Genomic DNA, 20379 nt, shown 5'->3' with positions numbered 1-20379 from the left:
TCATGGAAGAATCCTTTGCAGGTAAAGGAAATAAGAGGGGTCTTGGCCATCCCATTCTGGCTCAATCGATTGGATTGGGAATCAAGAAACCTGGGTGCTACTCTTGACTCTGCCACTAAGCTCTCACGTGCCCACCGACAAGTCACAAAAATGGCTCCGGGCCTCGGTTTCCCCATCTGTAAAATGGGAATCATGCTCCTTTCCCCTGCTTTGAGATCCTTGGGCAGGAAGTGGAACGTATTCTCATTAACCCTGCAGCCTGTCTCGCGAGCAGCATAGAACCCCGGGAGCAGACGGGGCTTTGCACAAGCCTGCCACCTAGGGGAAAGTTCTCTGTGTGCAGGGCGTGACATTGTGACTCTTCCCCGCAATGTGTCGTCTAGCTGAAACGTCAGCCGCCTACGGACTCTGCAGCGTGGGCAGGTGCGACATCAGAGAGAGCCAGGCGCCTGGAAAACAAGACGTTCTGGGACTGCTTCCAGCAATGAAGATCTTTTGAGCTAGGGGGGGTGGGTGGGTGGGAGGGAGGGAGCAACCGCAATGAAAAACAGGATTGTCTAATGAACGCACCAAAACTGTGCTCCGTTCCAGGGCGTGATCTACCCGGAGCCAACGTCTCCTGGATTGTCATTAGCACGGAGACGTTTGGAAGAGACAGCACTCAGGTTGCAGAACAAGTGTAATCAATCTGAGAACATATGGGGACTTCTCCTTCGCCAAGCTGGCATCCCTCACGCCCTTTCTCCATCTATTCTCTTCTTTCTCGCGACAGTATTTTAGAGAAGGTTTTAGGGGGTGGGAAGGCCGGCCGCTTATTTCAATCACCTGTAAGCAAAGCATCTTGTTATAAATAACACTCCTTAGCATCCCTGTCGCTAGTTCCAGGCACACAGCACCAAGTCCTTTGCAAAGGCAGACAAGTGCTGCTATCCCTGTTTTAGAGGCAGAGGCTAGAGTCCAAAGGGGGCCTCAGATTTGGGGATTTCACTGTCTTTGGGGCGCCTAGCACTGATTTTCCGAGGGGCCGGGCATCTGCAGCTCCCCGTGGATTGGTGTTGTGGGCACCGCTCAGCACTTCCTGAGCAGCTGGCCGAAAGTGCTGCAAGTCAGGCATGAGGAAAACGGAGGCACTTAAAATCACTGAGCACTTTTGAAAATTCTGGCTGGAGCATCTTGCCTGAGTGCGTGCAGCAAGAGCTGAGAATACCAGCGAAGTCTCCTGACTCCAATCAAATCTCCAATCCAATCTCCAAATCTGGTGCTCTTTCCGCCAGCGCACGCTGTGACAGACTTCCCAATCCCATGCCACAGCTTTTGGGCCCAGGCTGTATTAACTGTATGAATGGTTTATGTATCACGGTGGGCCAGGGACTGCATGCAACTTCCAGGGGGAAGGTTGCCACAGCTCCTCCGGGAACCCAGACCAGTGTGTGTGGGGTAATTAAGATGAAACACTCAGTTGTAAACAACTCCTGAGAGGTACCCCCTCCCCCCAGTGAAGGGTAATTTATACTGGTTCATACTGGGTTTTCCAGAGACCAACCAATGAGGAAAAGGCTTTTGATAGGAAAAGGCTGGATTTAAGCTGCTTCAGAGTCTTCTTTCTGATCCAGCAAACAGACAGGACCGTCTGCCCACAAAGGATCTCCAATCCTTGAAGAAGGTTGGGAAAACTTTGACTTCCTGGGCACCAAGAGACTGATGGGTGACTCCTGGTATGTTTAGTGTGTGCGGTTAAATCTGTTTATTGTGATGTTTTTCTGCAGTGCCTTTACCTTAAGAATAAAGGTGCTTGCTTAGAAAAAGCTCCGTGGTCACTTGCACTTAACCTGCAGAGAGAAAGCAACGCACAGGTGCTGGTCATTGGGCAGACTGGCTTGCTGGGTTATCACAGTATCAGGCAGGGAGCTGTGCCTGGTCAGAAGGGATTGGGACACGGGTCCGGTCCCAGGGACAGGTGATGGCTGGAGACCCGACTAGGCACTGCTGGAGTGGATACTTACCCTGAAACCGACACATGGAAACTGACACGTGCTACCTCTCCTTGTTAGCCATGTCACAAACGGGCTGCAGACCACATGGTGATGCTCTTGTTCAGACATAGGCTTAACTAACCAGCTCTGGGTATCACGTTCTGCTGAAGTACTGGGTGGGGAGCGGAGGAGATTGGAGCTTGAGCTTTCATTTAAAGCCATCTTTCCCCGTAGCACCCTCTAGGCAATTATTACTAAGTGTTGGAATTGAGGTAGCGCCCAGTAGCCGTAGCCAGGGACCAGACCTCTGTTTGTGAAAAATGGGAGGAACAAAAATAGAACAAATGAAAAACTTTCATTTCTTGGTTCAAGCAGAACGCAATGATGGTCCCTCCCCCTGGGAGCCGACAGTCTAAGTAGATAGTAGCAGGAATATTTCTTGGACTCTTCTTTGTCCTTTGCAATTTTGTCCCCTGCCTTCGAAATCCAATGTCAGCTTTCAGGAGCCGGTGACGAAGTTACCTGCCTGAAGCCATTAAAGCTGGTCACAGTCCAGGGTGGAAGGTGCTGCATTATGCTAGCAGTGTGGGAATCATTTCTTGGACTTCCTCCGCCCCCGTCCCCGTGCCTCCCCTATAATCACAGCATCCTCTCGCTGTCGGCTCCGTTCTCTGCTGTATATTTAACTTTGAAAAATCAGTGAGCAAGAACATTGGGAGGGGAGAAAAAAGGAAAACAGGGAGTGTTGCAAAGAGGCAGCATTGCCCAGAGCCCTGCCCTTGCTATGCAAAGCCGCGGAGTGAGGGAGCAGAGTGCTGCCCGTGGCGTGGGGCAGCGGGGATGCCTGGTGGAGTGCTCCTTCCTGAGCCTCTAAAAGGGACCTTACCACAGCACCAGCTACACGTGGATGTGCTGGGAGGTTAGAGGGCTGGGGCCCGTGGTGCACTGCGGGTGGGGGTAGTAGCTAGTCCCCTGACCTCTCATGGAGTGCCAGGCTGGAATCTCACTCTTGCATTGCGTGGGAGGAATTGCCCCTGTGCAGCCCTTTCTTGCAAACAAAACAGTCTGTGGGTTCCTTAGTTAGGTGGGTTGGCTAGAAGCTTCCTGTGTCTTCTGCAAAGCCCTCAGGTGCTGGCTAGGCTGCTCTGCCTGCCAGGGGTCCCTCTTGGGAGAGAGAGTCACCCTCTAACGCCCAGCTCCCATTCTTAAGAGTCCTATCGCATGCCTCCCCTATGAAAGGGAGAGACAGGCCCTAAAGCAAATCTCCAGCGCCGAAGGGTGGAGCCAAAGCTGGATCCTGCATTTCTGTAATGAGCAGAACCAAAACCTCAGATCCAGACAGTCCTGCACCCAGACCGGGTCAGAATCAGAACTTTGTGAAAGGATTCAGCTTCTTCTGATTCTCATAGGGTAGGTTCAAGCCAAACAGGGCTGGTTCCAGGGTCCCATTTCTGGGGATATTTTGGGGGCCCTGTATGTCACTATGTAAACCTTCCAGGAGTCCAGGGGCTGGTTAGACCCCTGGAAAATCTTGGATTTAAAGTTTAAAAAAGTAAAATTTGGTGACTGTGTCAGTATTTTGTTATTGTCGCTTCCACTGCTTAACATTAGATAACTTTATACGTATTTTGGGCTTTCTCGCTTAGGGCCCCCTTGAAGATTGGCTTTTGGGGGCGGGGGCAATGTCCCCTTTGACTTCCCAGTAGTGCCGGGCCTGCAGCCAAACCCACGGACCCTAGTCTGCTAAGGTCCAGCCAACACAAGCCTTTTTTGAAACAAACTTTTTGTGGGTGGGTGGGTGGAAAATCTCCATTTTTTTCTGAAATTTTCCAATTCCTTTGACACAAAGAACCAAGAAATGAAAGTTTTTCAGTTGTTCTATTTTTGTTCCTCCCATTTTTCAGTCATAATGAAAAAAAAATGGCTTCAAAACCTGATTTCTCCCCCCGCCCCCTCCAATTTTATTTTTTTAAAGGGAAATTTTTGAAATTTAGTTGTGGAGAATTTCCAGAAAGTGGTACTTTTTTTTTTTTTTTCAGAAAATGTTTGTGAAACTTAGTTACCACTGCCCAGTCAGCTCCAGTGGTTCCCTTTTCGTTTCTCACCTGGACAGTATCTTGCCGGCTGAGTTCAGGGATGAAGTGCTGCTGCTGTGGGTATCATCAGGAACTCACCCATTGCTGTGGCCAAGTGTTTGTCTCTTCTCCACCCTCTCGGCAGTGCGCTGGCCACTGGTCTTGCACACGGGAGCTGGGAAGAAGAACCCTCCAGTGTGGTGACCTTAAGAGAACTCAGGTCTCAAAAACCGGGGGAGATAGCTGGTCTCTCAGAGTGACTGGTGCAGATTCTGGGCATCTGGCCATGAAATGACATCTTCTCAGGTGTCTTGGAGACTCATTCACACCTTCCAAGCAGACACATGCCCCCATGCATCCAAACTTGGTCAGTCCAAGGGAACTAGCACATGTGCTTATGGGCAGTGGATGGAAAAGGGTCACCTTTGGGAGGGACAGTTGTTTACCAGGGAGCAGTGATAGGGTGGGGTCATTCACAACGAGGTTGCCATGTTCACCACTGAGATAGTCATGACCGAGGGCTTCATTTTGGATGGTGTCTTAACCCCGCCTTCCATTCTGTATCCATGCTTTTTTTCCGCAGTTATGGTTGGGTATTTATCAGTTTACCCTCACATCACACAAGCCCCCCCTAAGATCTCGTATGGGGGCCTGCCGGTGGGGCTGCATTGCTGTCACCCCTGTGTGGCCCTCGGAGCAGACACCAATTTCCACAGCTGTCAGTCAGGTGCTCAGATGTGCTGGCTTCAAACAAGAAGATCAAAGTGAAATGAACAGGCGGTGCCGCTTCCCATGGAAAACAGCTCAGCGTCGCCGCAGTGAGCTGAGAGCCAGCAGTCCCACGCCTGTTGTGCTAGGCTCAGAGCGAAGCTTCCATTTATAAAAAGCTTTATCAATATTTCAGAAAAATATTAATAAATGCAGCTGGGCACATTAATAACTTATCATAATGCACATCAGAAAGTGCAGTGGTGATACATTTTTAACAGCTGATTCTAAAACAAGCCAGCAGCCAAGGCCCATTAAGTAACACAGAGCGCTATTGATCCACAGTGATATATGCTGTATTTAAACAATGCACTTAGGCCTCGTGCAGAGAGAACTGAACACTCTCCTTGGGAACAAGGCAGTTGGAAGCCGTGCTGAAGAGGCCCGATCCTGCAGACTCTCACTGAGGCGCGTACTCCTATTGCTATCAGCAGGCTAGTCGTGTCGTAAGGTTTCACAGGATTGGGCTCAAAATCTGTAGTGTCATCACCAGCGAATGAACTCTGGACATTCCGTGCTAAGATCATGACTCACCACAGCTTATTTTAAAGGACTTTTAAGGGTCAGATTTTTTTAAGGTATCAGGCACCTGCGATTCAGATAGGAATCTAGTGGAATTTTCAAGTGTCTAAGCACCTAACTACCTCAAATTGATTTCAGTGGGAGCGAGACACCTCAGAGCTTTTAAAAATTGCACCAGGCACCTATCTGCATCTTTAGGTACCTAAGTCCCTCTAGCTGGCCTCTGTAGGATAAGGGACAGAAGGGGGAGCCTGGAACATGGGCTACATGGGCATCAAAAGTGTTTTTTTTGGGGGGGGGTGAGACTTTTAGGGCTCTGCCCAAAGCCCTTGAATATGTGGGTCTGTTGAAATTGACATGCTTTGCAAAATCTGCTCAATTTCACCCACATTTCGTTTAGGAAGAAAACTGGACAAAAAGGTTCTGACAAAGTCCAAACATCTCGTTCGGACACTTTCCCGAACATACGGGTTTGATATTTCCATTTTTAAACTTTTTCTTTGGATTTTTTTTTTTTACCCCTTGCATCGTAGCAGATATTGTCCGAGAAACACAAAACTTTTAAAACAGCCCAAACTGACAGGGGTCCATTTTGTCCCGAGGAAACAGTTCAGTTGACCTCAGTTTTTCTTCAGCAGTTTTCCGGGCAGCGATTTGTCTATGTTTGTTCCAGTTGGGAAATGGAACTTCAGTCCTCTGCCGCGCTCTGCGTATTGTTTTTATTAGGGTAGCGCCTGCAGGCTCCGACCAACGTCTGGCTTCCTTTGCACAAGGTGCTGTGGATGTGAATAATGAGAGATAATCTGTGCCCATGTTAGGAATAAGGCCCTACAGCTGCTCCTGTTCAGTCTCCTGATAGCCAAGTGAGTCAGCCTGGCGACCTGCCCCACCTGATTGGCTAAAGAAGGCAGCTGACTACTTCTTAAGCCCAGCAGCCAGGGCTTGCTGGCTGCTCAGTGCAGGTACCCATGGGTTCTCTGCCTCTCTGGGCTCGCCTCACTCCAGCCTCAATCCTCCTCTGCACCTGGCCTGGGAAGCCTCCTCCCTCAGCACCAGTCCTGCTTCTGCCTTCCCTGACTCCAGGTAATCCGGTTCTGACCACTGGCTCTCGTTCCTGGCTCGGACTCCTTCTCTGACCACTAGGCAAGACCACCTCTGGCCCAGCCTTACAGCCCCCCTTCCCTCCCCAAAAAAGAATTTACAATCTAAACAGGCCATAGACAAAGGGTGGGATGGGAAATGACTTTCCTAAAATGAGCCAAAATGTAGCAGATCTAGCCATTGGACCACACTGCCTCTTGTCCGGTGAGCTGTTCCATAGTGAAGAGTAAGCACTACTCTACGTGAGTAAAGCCCATTCAGCCCCTTGATTCGTGCTGTGTCTCACTCAGGCAATATTCCCATGGAAGGCAACCGGTTATGTGCTGTTTGCACCGGTGCAACGGAGAGCACGTTTTGGCCCAGCGTTGCTAGATAAATCAACGGCCGCTGCTGTAAGATGCTGGCTAAAAGCAACTGCCACCACTCGTCCTGCGCGTCTCCCCGTGGGACACGCGCCCCTTGATTTAGCACGTTTGTTCTCTGTTCCACAAGACGTATAGCCCTGGTCTGTCGTGTGACAAAGACAGAAACGGGGCCAGATTCCTCAGCCGGTGTAGCGCCTTTGAAAGCAACAGAGCGAGGCTGATTTACGCCAGGTGCAGTTCTGGCCCATAATATATATAACAATGGGCCATTTTTTTAATCTTTTACATGGAATTTCCATGCTGTCTGATCGGCTTGAAAGACAGGCGTGCACAGCCTGACAGGTAGAGAGGGCTGTTATGGAGGCCTGGAGGGATTCGTTGCGTGTGGTGGAGCCCCACCTGCAGTCAAGGGGCCCTCTCTCGTATAGGCAGTCGGGGCACCAGAGTAGATTTACAGAGGGGCTTGCGTGGTCACCGAGGAAAAGGGGGTGGGCCGGCCTCAGCGTTTCCACAGTCTACCCTTTTGGGGTGTGTGTGTGGAAACTAGAATCATAGAATCTCAGGGTTGGAAGGGACCTCAGGAGGTATCTAGTCCAACCCCCTGCTCAGAGCAGGACCAGTCCCCAAATGGCTCCCTCAAGGATTGAACTCACAACCCTGGGTTTAGCAGGCCAAATTAGGGTGGCTGCTGTGCACTTACTGATGCATGTTGAACGTTGTGCCGGCCTATCGCTGTACCCCAGGAGCGTCCCCACAGAGAGGAATGTCCCTCTTGCCTGTCGCTTTGCTATTGGGAATTGCCTCGGTATGGTGCCTTCCAGGCTCCCACTCCTCTGGCCTCCCCTCCCTGCTCTGCCCTCATCCTATTTGCTGTCTCCTCCCTTCACCTTTTCCCTGTCTCCCCTTCTCCTCAGACCTCTGGTCTGAAGCTGGGTTCTGGAGGGCGCCCTGCGTCGCCTGACTCTCCACCACCAGGCGGGGCCGTTTACACTGATGCCAAGTTGCCAGAGCAGCCGGCGTTACAATGGAACTAAAGGATCTCACACCCGCCGGGCACAGCCGTGAGTGAACCCTGGGCAGTGGGGAGCTGGGCTCCTGCCTTCCAGATCTGGCCCCACCTGAAAAGCTGAGTCGTTAAACCGGCAGCCTGGAGCGCTGGTGCTCAGCCAGGTGGTTGTAGCCCCCAGGGGGACTGTGGACCGGTGTCAGGGGGTGCACGACCACCCGGCCTTTGCAATAGCGCTAAATGGGAGGGAAGTTCTGGCTAGACCCCAGCTAAATGGGAATGGTGGGGAAGGGTCCTCTGCATGGAAAAGGGACCTGGGAATGACAAGGGTTGAGACGTGGATGCTAAGGAACCTGGATCCCCCAGCGTTCACCATCAGCTCTCTCTCCCCCCGGGGGAGGGGTCTCTCCTTTGGCCCCTGGCCGGTTAAGAGGTACAGTGGGACCTTTCCCTGCTGTCTCCTTGGCAGAGAAGGAGGATCTGATGCCCAGGGAAGCTCTCGCAAAGACGCCCAATTGTCCCTGGGCGTTCTGACCGGACTGGGGCGTGTTCTCCGCCGGTGGAACTGCTTCGGGCCAGACGCTCCCTCACGCAGCCAGAATGGGGTACTGAGGCCTGTCGTGTGAATGAGAAGTCAGACCTGAGCGTCCCAATTCACTATTGCCTTGCCCTCGTGCGCAACGGTGTCAATTCAGCGCTGGTCGCCTCCTGATGCAATGGCGGCTGAGGGGGCACGGTCCAGCCGCAGCAGCACCCTCCGCCCCCGCACCGTGCCCCTAATCCCTGCTCCAGGTGGGGGGGCTGGAGAGTGAGCCCACCCCGCAGTGGCTGGGCCTGGTTCCCCACTCTGGGGGTTGCAGCCTGGCGCACGGGGTCGCCCTGCCACTCACTCAAGTTCGGCCCAACCGCCCTTCATGACCAAGGGGTGGCCAGACCAAACCTGAGCGAGAGGCCCTGTGTGATGCACCCAGTGCACTCTGGGCCCGATTTCTGTACGTGCCATTGGCCTCAGGGACCTCAGCTAAAACCGCCCCGATTCAGCGCACAGTGGGGGGCAGATGGGAACAGGGGTAGTCTGTACTCCCTTTCCACCTGCAGACATGACGGTATAACCCACGGGTGAGTGTTGCAGGTCTGCCTCTTGGAGGCGAAAACTATCCACCCCTAGTTCTTTCGCTCAAGCTCGACCATCTTTTGCTCTCTGCTCTGGAAGCCCACGGTTCAATCCCCAGTTTGTCCGCCAAGATGGCTGCTGTCAGAATTGCTCCGGGGGCTGGATTCTCGTTGACACAGGTACTGCTTCACATCACTCCTTAGAGCCCAGGCTGGTGTACAGAGACCACGGTGTAGCTGAGAACCAGGTGCAAGGTGCAGAGTGGCCACACATTGGGCCAATGAGCTAAATTCCCTGTAAGCTGCGCAGCCACCCAGCAGCCTATTTAGCACCGCACAGACGCTCAGGGGGCCCGTCCGACCGGGACCAGCCGCAGCTGGGGGAGGGGTGCCCCTTCCCCCAGCCCCAACCCGGCCCCGGATCTGCCACGGCTAGGGGAGAGGCAGCCTGAACCCAGCCCCGGCCCAGGTCTGCCACGGCTGGGGGAGGGGTACCTATCCTGCAGCCCCAGCCCCGGAGCTGCCGCGACAGGGAGAGGCACCTCTTCCCCCCCACACACACACCAGCCCAGGTGCTGCTGTGGGGAGGGAGAGCTTGGGGGAGTCCTCTCTCCCCGCTGTAGCCCCAGAGCAACCTCTTGCACCCCAACCCCTCTTCCCTGCCCCCACCCCAGAGCCCGCACCCCCAGCTGGAGCCCTCACCCCCCCCACACCCCAACCCTCTGCCCCAGCCCTGAGCCTGCCCCCACACGCCGAACCCCTCGGCCCCACACCGCCACACATCACCTCCCTATTGGTGCACATGACAAAATTCATTCCACACATGGGTGGGAAAAATTAGAGGGAACCCTGCCCATGAGGTGCATGGTAATGGAGGATCAGCCCCCCCCAGGTGACTTTACAGAAAAACAAAGTTCCCAAACACAGAAGAAACTTTCTAGCAAGGAGAAGGAAAACCCCCCAAGTCCCTGAAATCCCCAGTGTAAATCTTGGTGAAAGCCATTAAGGGACCAGGCAGCGAGGAGACAAATTTAGAGGCAGAGGGATCAATGTTATTTTTCCACAAGCAGAATTCATAACATTTTATGGCAAAATCAATGCAAATCTTCATGAATAAAGTGGTGGCGGGTGCACCTTGCAGAAAAATAAGGGTGGGGGAATTAAAAACATTGCAGAGGGATGGGGATGATTTTTGACTCCTTGGCTTCTCTCCCCCACCACCACTTCCCCTGCCTGCGCCTTGGCTCTGGGGCCAGGGGCATCTTTAGTGAGAGCAATACATCAGGTCTCTCACTTAATCCCATTTTGCACTGGGGCTACGGTGGCATAAAGCGAGTGCAGGTGAACACAGAATCAGGCCCCTGCATGGGAGCTTTGGCATGCTTTACTGCTGCTGGGGGAATGGACGCAGACACTGCCGCTGCATGGGAGAGTGATTGTACCAGTAAGTGACTATAACTAGACAGGAGACTCCTCAGATGGGGATTCAGCCCAGTTTTCTTGGTCCTACCTTCTGAAAGTAGCATCCCAGACCCGTCTCCCTTATAGCTCTTCCCCGGAGCATCTGCTCAAGAGGTGGGAGAAGCTGAGCTGAGGGTCACAGGAGCTCAGCTGGGCCCTGTCCCATCTCTTCCCTGCCAGGTGGCACTGGGGAAGGGCTTGATGCCACCTGTCGAGTTTGCGGGCAGGCGTGTGATGCTAGCAGAAGGTCTTCAGCCTCCCTCCCTGTGTAGCATTTCCAAACCATCCTTCTGAATATCACTCTTGGTTACCTGGACACAGGAATTTGGTCAGCTCCCTGAGTTGCCTTCAGTAAACTCTCCCTCCTCTCTGCTTTATTCTAGGCATAGATTCATAAATACCGATTCTTAAAGGACCATTGTGGTCCTCTAGTCTGACCTCCAGGATAACACAGGCCAGAGAGTGGCCCCAAAACAATCCCAAGAGCAAATCTTTCTGAAAAAAACTCCAATTTTGAGTTAAAAATTGCCAGCGGTTCCACCACGTCCCTTGGCAAATTGTTTCCATGGTTAATGACTCCTACTATTATTAATTGAAGTCTTGCGTGCAGTCTGAATTTCTCTAGCCTCAACTTCCAGCCATTGGATCGTGCTGGACCTTTCTCTGCTAGATTGAAGAGCCCATTTTTAAATATTTGTTCCTCGTGTAGATACTTATAGACTGTAACCACGTCACCTCTTAACCTTCTCTGTGCTAAACTATATAGATTGAGCTCTTTGGCTGTATCGCTACAAGGCAGGTTTTCTAATCCTTTGAATCATTCTCGTGGCTGTTTTCTGAACCCGTTCCAATTGATCAATATCCTTTTTGAATGGTGTGGACCAGACCTGGACACCGGATTCCAGCAACAGTCACACCAGTGCCAAATGTAGAGGCAAAATAACCTCTTTGCTTCGTCTTGAGATTCCCCAATTTATACATCCCAGGCTCTCGTTAGCTCTTCCGGACACAGAGTCACACGGGAAGCTCGTGTTGAGCAGGTTCTCCATCCCTCTCCCTCAAGTGTCTTTGAAATTAACCACCCCAAAACGCTCTGCAGAGAGCTAACAGCGGAGGGGGAGGGGATGTAGGGGTGATAGCCAGGGAGGAAAGCCAGGTCTGTATTCAGGCCAGATGTGAAGTGAGATGAGGTGCAGGAGGCTGTTCCAACCTACAAGGCCAGGGATAATGACTCTCATAGCAGCAGAGGTGAGATCACCGGGGTGGCAGCTAGCCCTTGCCAAGCCGAGGGCGTTCTAGGGGGGAGAGCTGTGAAATACGCAGGCTGGAGGGAGTCCAGGGAGAGAGGGGTAATTCTGCACAGATTGAGCCGCTGTCGAAGAGGGGAGTGTCCATGGAAAATCCCTACGAGTGCCCACGAGGCGATCCCCGCCCTTCCCAGGGCTTTCCCCAGCTGGGCCACCCACCATGCTGCTGTTTTCCTGGGCCCTCTGGCTGTTTGATCTCAGGAGGGGGTGTCCTAGGGCAGAGGGGATGCTCTGAGATCCTTGCCGTCGTCTCAGGCTGACCAGCCCGGCTGGATCCCCTTGGGGCTGAGACGCGACGCTGCAGAGACCCAGCGTCGGGTCAGCCCCAGGCCCCTCAGCATCACTGGTGGAGCAGGATGGAGAGAAGTTCCACTGGGGGTGGATAGTGAGGGTTTGTGTGTGTGTGTGTGTGTGGGGGGGGTGTTACTCCTAAGGCTCTTATAGGGCCCTTTCCCTCCTGCCTGGCTTCCTGCTCCAAATGTACAGGAATGGCGCGCCCGGCGCTGAGGCCTGAGCCTGCTGCTCAGGCCTGGGATCCCATCACTGCCCTGGAAAAGGCGGGCGTCCCATTTGTCGTGGTGCACTGAAAACAGGAACCACAACCGCCTTCCCTGCACACACGTGGCCATTGGGTTTTGTGGGGCAGATCCCCAGCCACACCCAACAGGCTCCTCACCCTCCGTCCCTGTGAAGATCAGCCCTTGCTGGGTCAGCTCTAGCTCACCTCGGGTGACCAGATGTCCTGATTTTATAGGGACCGTCCTGATATTTGGGGCTTTCTCATATATAGGCACCTATTAACCCCACCCCATCCTGATTTTTTTTTTATACTTGCTGTCTGGTCACCCTAAGCTCACCCCACAGCCAGAAGATGGAGACCAACATCTTTACAGATGTTTACTCTTGCAGGGCAAGAGTGAGTTAAAAGTCCCACCAGCAACTGCAAGACACCCCTTCAGCACAGTGGCTTGCTCCAGGAAGGGAGTGTTTAAATCGCGCAGCACCTGGCGAGTTCCCAGCCACAGCTGGCTCCCGCCCAGCCCCTCTGGTGTATTTGAAGAACAATCAATAGTGGTTAGAGCCTATTCATTATTTTAATTGCCTTTCCTTTTATTTTAATGAGATTGACAACCGATGTGGGCAGAAGGCATCTCCCTCACCCTTGGATGGGGCAGAGGGCCACAGACCAGTGGAGGAAGGTGCAGGGAGAACATAACACCCAGGTCCGATCCATAGCACTCTCCATAAAACTGGAATACAGGCTGTGCAGTCAGATGCAGTGGCTCTCAAACATTCCAAGACGATTGTACCCCTGGCAGGAGGCTGCTTTGTCCTGCGTACCCCCCAAGTTACACCTCACTTAGAAACGACTTGCTGACAGAATCAGACATCAAAATACGAAAGCGGCACAGCGCGCTGTGACTGACAAAGTTGCCGACTTTCACTTTTTTGCCGTATAATTATAAAATAAATCAATCGGAATATAAATATTGCACTGACATTTCGGCGTCTAGTCTATAGAGCAGTATAAACAAGTCATTCTCTGAATGAAATTTTAGTTTGTACTGACTTTGCTGGGGCTTTTTGTGTCGCCTGGTGTAAAACGAGGCAAAGCTCTAGATGAGTTGCTGAACCCCCTGGAAGAGCTCTGCGTACCCCCAGGGGTGCACGTACCCCTGGTTGAGAACCACTGGTCTAGTGGCTAAGGCAGAGGTTTTCAAACTGGGGGTCAGGAACCCTCAGGGGGTCATGAGGTTATTACACGGGGGCGGGTCGCCAGCTGTCAGCCTCCACCCCTGACCCCGCTTTGCCGTCAGCATTTGTAATGGTGTTAAATATATTAAAAAGTGTGTTTAGTTTATTAGGGGGGTCGCAGTCAGAGGCCTGCTGTGTGAAAGGGGTCACCAGGACAAAAGCTTGCGAACCACTGGGCTAAGGTATCTGAGGAGAAGTCAGGGACCTGGTTCTCGTCTAGGTTATAACACTGTCAGTGGCTGCATGTCTGCAGAGGCCGCTGGGTTTGGATGCAACTATCCCAGGAAGCTTTCCTCAAATGGCATCACTGCATCTGCCTTGGGCTGGGTTTTGTCTGGTTTTAGCTGCTGTCAGACACAGGCTACGGAGCTAGATGGCCCCTCGTGGTTGTCCTTGTGTTGTGATTAAGGCACTGGATTGTCACTGGGCTCGGTTGCCACCTCGGCTGCTGATGCCTTGCGTGGCTTTTAATTTCTCTGTGCCTCATTTTCCTATCTGTAAAATGGAACTAATCGCGCTCGCTTTGTCTCCCCTGCGTACGAATGCTGTAAGCTGTTTGGAGCAGGGACGATGTGAGTGACCCACACCTAACAATAGGGGGCCGCAATCTCCACTGGGGCCTGCAGGTGCTATTAAAATATAAATCATAAGAAATAAAACTTGAAAACATCTTACTAAATACCTTGAAAAGAGCTGGGCCCCGAGCAGAGCATTTGGAGGTGGATATTGAGAGTATCCTCGTTTGGGGGCAGTTGGGTTTTTGAGTCTGCTCTGGATTTGGATTTCAACTCCCCCAGTTATTTCGGGGGGAGGGTGAATCTGGGGTTGTTACCTTATGGAACTAGGAACCAGTTGCACACTTTGAGTCGGAAGACATGTCACTCTTTTCCAAACACAATGCAGCTCAGCTGATCCATGGGGAATGCAGACCAAAGCCAGCAGATGGGACATTTATCTGAGAGTTAAATGCTTGATTAACGAAGAAGGATGCTGGGAACGGACTGCTTTAGGTGCTTGCATTATCATGGGGCTGCTCTAAAGACAGAGGGTTTGAACATAGATGTTTAACAATGAACAAGGCCGGGGGCGGGGGCTGAAAGGCTGCTGTGTGCTTTGCTCCAAAGAAGACCCGGACAATTGAATGAGAAGGTACAGAAGCTCCTGTGGTTACAAGCCTGATTTTCAGCACTCGGCACCCTCTGTTTTTCTGAAACGGAGCTGCTGGGTTTTGAGTTCATTTGCAAGTCTGGGCTTGTGTCAACCACACACCTCCTGGGGGTGGTGGTCTGGCCCATCTAGTGACACCGAGACCACTTAGCGAGTTAAATGAGTCTGCTACAGCCTTAGCTAACAGCCAGTTGGCGTTTAGCTCATGCAGTCAACGGCGGCCCCAGGCACCAGCGCTCCAAGCACATGCCTGGGGCGGCAAGCCATGGGGGGCACCCTGCCGGTCCCTGCGAGGGTGGCAGTCAGGCCACCTTTGGCTGCGCGCCTGCGGGAGGTCCACCGGTCCCACGGATTTGGCAGCAATTTGGCGGCGGGTACGCCGAAGCCGCAGGACTGGCGGACCTCCCACAGGCGCGCCGCCGAATCCGCGGGACCGGGGACCTCCCGCAAGCAAACCGCCGAAGGCAGCCTGCCTGCCGTGCTTGGGGCGGCAAAATAGCTAGAGCTGCCCCTGCACACAGTAGAGGCTCATGCGCTAAGCTTCAGAGGTCCCAGGTTTGATCCCGCTCGCTGACGCCTGGGGTCTGTCGGTGTTACACTTGCATGTTTAGGGGTGTTTATGCAAGAATCTGGCAACAACTGAAATTGAGACTCAGTAAACTCAAAGTTGGGGGAAGGGAGCGATGGATCTTCCAAAGCTCATGCTTCCACACATGCAATGTAGGGCTGCAAGTGTCCTGGTGTGGGTGTCCACGTTTGGGTTTGCACCTTCACCTAGACAGCAGGGATGTGTAGGTACAAACCCTCATTAGTGCATCCATCCGGGTACCTGTGCCCACCAACAGTGCATGTGCAAACCATGTGCCTCAAGTTACCTAGGCACTGGCTTGAGACTCAGGAGAGCTGGATTCTATTCCTGGCTCTGCTACTAGGTGATCATGGGCAAGTCTCTTCCCCTCTTGACCTCAGCTTCCCTGCCTTTAAAATGGGGGTAATGATATTGCTGGGTCAAGTGCTTTGAGATCTACAGCTAAAAAGGGTCGTGTAAGTTAGACATTGTTGCCATCTCTGGTTTACGTGTGTAAGCCAGGCTGCTGGAGTGGCTGATCCTCATAACAAGCTTTACGGCTCTGCTCCTAGGTAATGGGCTTTCACTCCAGCAGGAGAAGCGGCCGCGCGTAATGTTGTGACTCCCGGAGTCAAATGCTTCCGTCCACCCGAGCGCAGTGGGTTCTACGGGTATAAACCCTGATGTGTGCCTGGCCGTCGAGGTCGGGCCCGGGTCGGCTGCACTTTGGAAGAAGTGGTCTTTCACTTTCAGTTGGAGGTGTAGCAATGGGGAGAGTGTCTTGGGGCATCTCCACGCTACAGTTAAAGACCTGCCGCTGGACATTCTGGCTTAGGCTGCAGCTGAGCGCTGGGACCCTCCCACCTCGCCAGGTCCTAGACCCCAGGCTCCAGCCCATTGCAGTTAAACAGCCCCTTAGCCTGAGCCCCGCAAGCCTATGTCAACTGGCACGGACCAGCCGCGAGCGCCTAACTGCAGCGGAGATGTACCCTCCGTGGCAACGCCCTCGGCTCCTTTGAGACCAAAGCTTAGGCTCGTCCCCTCAGCGAGATGCATTTGTTGATCTCCGCTCCTATCTCATCTCATGTTCTTAGCGGCTTCATCAGTATTTGGATCTGAGCGTTCGTGACCTCTGCTGCCATAGTGACCGAGGGACAGCTCCCCCCCCTGGAGAATCTGAGTCAACCCCCCTCTTTTCCAGGCTTTGCAGCACTCCATCCCCGTGGGGAGCACACTCCGCATCACTCGACCCCTGTGGGGGGAGAGAGACACGTTCCTATTGCTCTGTAGTGCCGCCACCTGGCGATTCAGGCAGGGCATGGACAGGATGCAGGTCAAGCAGGATGCTAGATTGGGATGGGGAAATGGAATTTTGAGTAGGGGGAAAATCATTGGGGAGGGGGGTTCTAACAGAAGGAACCCTCTGCTGGCAGAGAACAAAGCATAAAATAATCAATGGTTCACTCTGCATATTCTAGCCCAAAGTGCACCTCTGAGTTCACTTTCACTGATGGATGTGACGCCACTGATGGCGCACACTGGTCATATCCGCAGCAAGTCCTACTAGAAGCTGTCCCGTTGACTTCAGTGGAGTTACACCGGGTGTAAAGCAGGAGTAAGTGAGAGGAGAATCAGGGCCCTGGTTTGATAGCAAAGCTTGACTTTTAGAGCGTTTGGCCTTTCTCTGTCTCTCACCATGGATTCCTCCCAGAATGCTCTGCAGTATCTGATGCGAGACTATTAACAAGGTGATTAGAATGTCACAGCAAAAGCTCTTGGATTTTTGGAGCAGGTGTAAAAAAAAAAAATTTGATTTATGATCCTGACAAATGGAAGGCAAAAATACTGTTGAAATTAAGAACCTGCATACGCAGGAGTGCTGGATGTCACATTAGTATGGCAGGGAGGCATCTCTCTGAATGCCCCAACAACAGGGAAGAGGGTGTCTTCCAGTTTCATTGTTGTAGCCATGGTGGTCCCAGAATATGAGAGATAAGGTGGGTGGGGTAATACCTCCTACTGGACTACCTGCTGTTGGTGAAAGAGACAAGCTCTCTGTGATGCTCAGAAGCCTCTCTCTTCTGCCAGTGGAAGTTTGTCCAATAACCGATATTACCTCCCCCACCTTGTCTCTTTCCGGTCCCAAAGGACTTTCACTGCTATGCTGATTTGCCCGAAGTCTCACAGGGACAGAGCTAGGATTTGAACCCAGCTTTCCTGAGTTCCAGGCTAGTGCCTGAAATCACAAAACCACCCTTCCTCTCGACTAGTTAACAATCAGCCCCCTTCTCCACCCACCGGCCCACATGCTTTTAACCCAGGCTTAAAAGAGGGACTCATTTCTAGGAACTCCATTATGCATTGGCATGGGAAACTGACCGAGAGGTGCTTGCTGACCTAGTTTGGGAGAGGGCTTTTTTTAATAACGGATGATTAGAAACGTGTTTCTTTCTGCATCACGCATTGCAGGGCCGCTCAGTGCCATAGCGGGTGAGACACTGCACATTGGGAGAGCTGTGCCAAGATGCTGAGACAGGCATTTCTGGGAGGGGCTTAAATACATGCCTGGGCGAGTGAGGGCCGTGGTGGTGTCTCAAAAGAGCCCCCCCAAACCTTGGTGTTTGGAATGTCCTAAGTGAAGATATGATGGACTAATATGGCCAAAGGAATGGGACTAAGCTGTCTGGAGTCTTTCACCTCTGGGGGGGGTGTGTGTGTGTGTGTGTGTGTGTGTGTGTGTGCGCGTGTGTGTGTGCAAAATAATATAGCACCATTGAACTGGCTCCCTGTCTTTGTAGAAGGGATTATAGACTGCAATGGACCAGGGAGGCCCGACTTCCATCTGCCCCCAGAGGTGATCCTGCAGGCCAGGGCTGAGGCTCCCAGGTGTGAGAGAGGGTGGCTGCCCAGGGATAGCTCAGCCTGCAGGTCCCCGGTAGCTACCTGCCTGATGAATGAAGATGCCTTTGCCTCAGAGGCTGCCAATCTGGCACCTTTCACCGGCACTGGAGTCGCTTAAATACACATTTTTGAGGTTAATTAAATGACCTTGGATCCTGCAGCCAGCTGGCCAGGCATTACGGCAGTGCAATTGCACGCTGAGCTACCCGGGCGAAGCAGCAGACCTGGGGGGGGGGGCCCAGAGGATGGGCATGCTGGGCCTGGTACCCGAAGCAGGGACACTTTGGGTGGCCTGGTGCCCCCAGGCTCTGCCACATCCCCATGACTGAGTTCCCCTGGAATAACGCGATGGTTTCATCCCCAGCTCATGAACATCATTCTAATTGCGCACCACTCGGTTGGCTAGTAAAGTTCCTTACTGCCGCTGGGGCAGCTCTCTCCACCTCCTAGGACATCCCACAACCCTGCAGTCCTAGGATGGGGCACACAAGGCAGCAGGGGGTGGGGGAAGTTTGCTGGAGCTGCATTATTTTCTCCCAATACTTAGTGACCCAACTCCTCTGCTCTGACAGAGCTACCCAACGTCCGCTCTCTGGATCCTCCCTCTACCAGGCCCCATGGCATTGAAATGTCTTGGTATTGGAGCACAGAAGTGGAGGTGCCTTCTTAAGAATCGCTGGGCTGCAAAGGATGCTAATATATGGGCTTTGGTTTGATCCAGGCATTAAAATGAATCCCCTGCAGCTGCTACTTCCATTTTTCTCTGGCTTGCATTCCCCGGGGCCTATGGGAATATGAGAGTTTAAGTTTTGAAAAAGACACTCAAATTCCAGCCCAGGGAGATATAGCCTTCCACTGAGATGGCAATCAGGAGGAAATACACAGCATCTTTCGTTGATCCTGATAGCTGAAAACCAGATGAGTTCCCAGGCGGATAAAGACAATGGAAGTGAATGGAAAAGATACCTCTGCGGCTTATGCTCCAGGGAAATTAGAAGAAGCGACGCAAGGCTAGCTGGGCTTCAGCGCTTCTCCTCCTTCACCCCCCAGCCAACCTTCCACGGCGAGGCTGGGTGAGTCGGAACACCGGCCAGCCACGTGGAATCTGGCTGGGTGCCCCATCTCGGCTCCAGCAGACGGGAAGGGGGCACCACTGGCTCAGGCCACCGAAGTGAAGGAGGACCAGAGTGAGAGAGGAAAAGGGCCCATGATCCCATCCCAGGTGGGTCAGATCAGGAGACATCCTCCTTCTAATGATCTCATAGACTTTAAGGTCAGAAGGGACCATTATGATCATCTAGTCTGACCTCCTGCACAACGCAGGCCACAGAATCTCATCCATCCACCTTACCCAAAAACATGGGGTGAGCAAGAGTTGCACTGTGCACTGACCTCCCTACTCACCTACCAGGACTCCCCGGGGCTGTAGGGGTGACCACCCCTTTAAGATGGACCCCCCCCTCCCCAGCACACACACACACACCAGTTGACATCCAGCAGCTGAGGTCCAGCATCCAGGCCTGAGGCACTTTCTGATCCAGGGGTCGGGGGAGAATTCCAGCCGGGCGTTCAGGGTTTCTTGCGGGGACGATAAGGAGGTATGTTACTGGGAGCTTAGTCTTGTAAGCGTGGTTCTTTCTAATCACTGTCTGGGCAGGTTACCTAGTGGAGCTCTCTGTACCCCTATGCTTGCGTCCCCCTGGGGAGGTGTTGTAGACTCCCTGTTCCAGTGAATGGAGCTCCCCTGTCGGCACAGGGAAGTCTGCCCCGTATTCATGGAAACTGCTCTGTGCTCCCTCCAGGGGGTAGTCTGTTGGCAGATCCCAGTCCCCTATCTGTGAGCATCCCCCAGGGGTATTGGTCTCTGGCTGGGATTTGCAAAGGCACCTAAGGGACTTACAGGCAAAATCCCATTGAATGTTGTGTCTAACTCCCTTAGGCTGTTGAAAACGTCGGCCTCTGCCACTTGTCTGTTTGCTGGATAGCTGTGGGCATTCCCTGGGATGCCAGGCTGTTTGCTTCCTGCCGGCGAATGCAGCTGTGGGCAGCCCCTCGGGGCTTGCTGTCTTTTTGCAGAGGCAGATGCTGCAGGCTGCTCCTCCTTTCATCAGCTGGTTCAGCATTGGCCCGTTTGCCAGACTCGATGCCGCCTGCCGGAACGGCAGGCGGCGGTGCAGGACTTACTCTGCGTGCGTTTCCCCAAGGTCTGATGTCTAGGTGCTCGCAGGGCTTCGGCCGTAATGTAGGCGCAATAGCGCCGTTGCTTTCAGAGGAGTCGTTTTGGGGTGCGTGGGTCT

The 20379-nt window shown here is 52.9% G+C and overlaps 1 long non-coding RNA gene across 1 annotated transcript; it reads left to right on the top strand.

Annotated features, from left to right (window-relative positions):
* The first annotated feature begins 7721 nt into the window (after positions 1 to 7721).
* Positions 7722 to 13140, top strand: LOC123354141. Its single transcript, XR_006574630.1, has 3 exons — positions 7722 to 7865; positions 8943 to 9103; positions 12815 to 13140. It is a non-coding gene; the product is annotated as an uncharacterized LOC123354141 (long non-coding RNA).
* The last annotated feature ends 7239 nt before the right edge of the window (positions 13141 to 20379 follow it).

This window comes from Mauremys mutica, chromosome 21 (assembly GCF_020497125.1).
Source record: "Mauremys mutica isolate MM-2020 ecotype Southern chromosome 21, ASM2049712v1, whole genome shotgun sequence".
Taxonomy (NCBI): Eukaryota; Metazoa; Chordata; order Testudines; family Geoemydidae; genus Mauremys; species Mauremys mutica.
The sequence above is the reverse complement of the archived record's forward strand: the minus strand, read 5'-3'. Positions and strand labels throughout refer to the sequence as shown.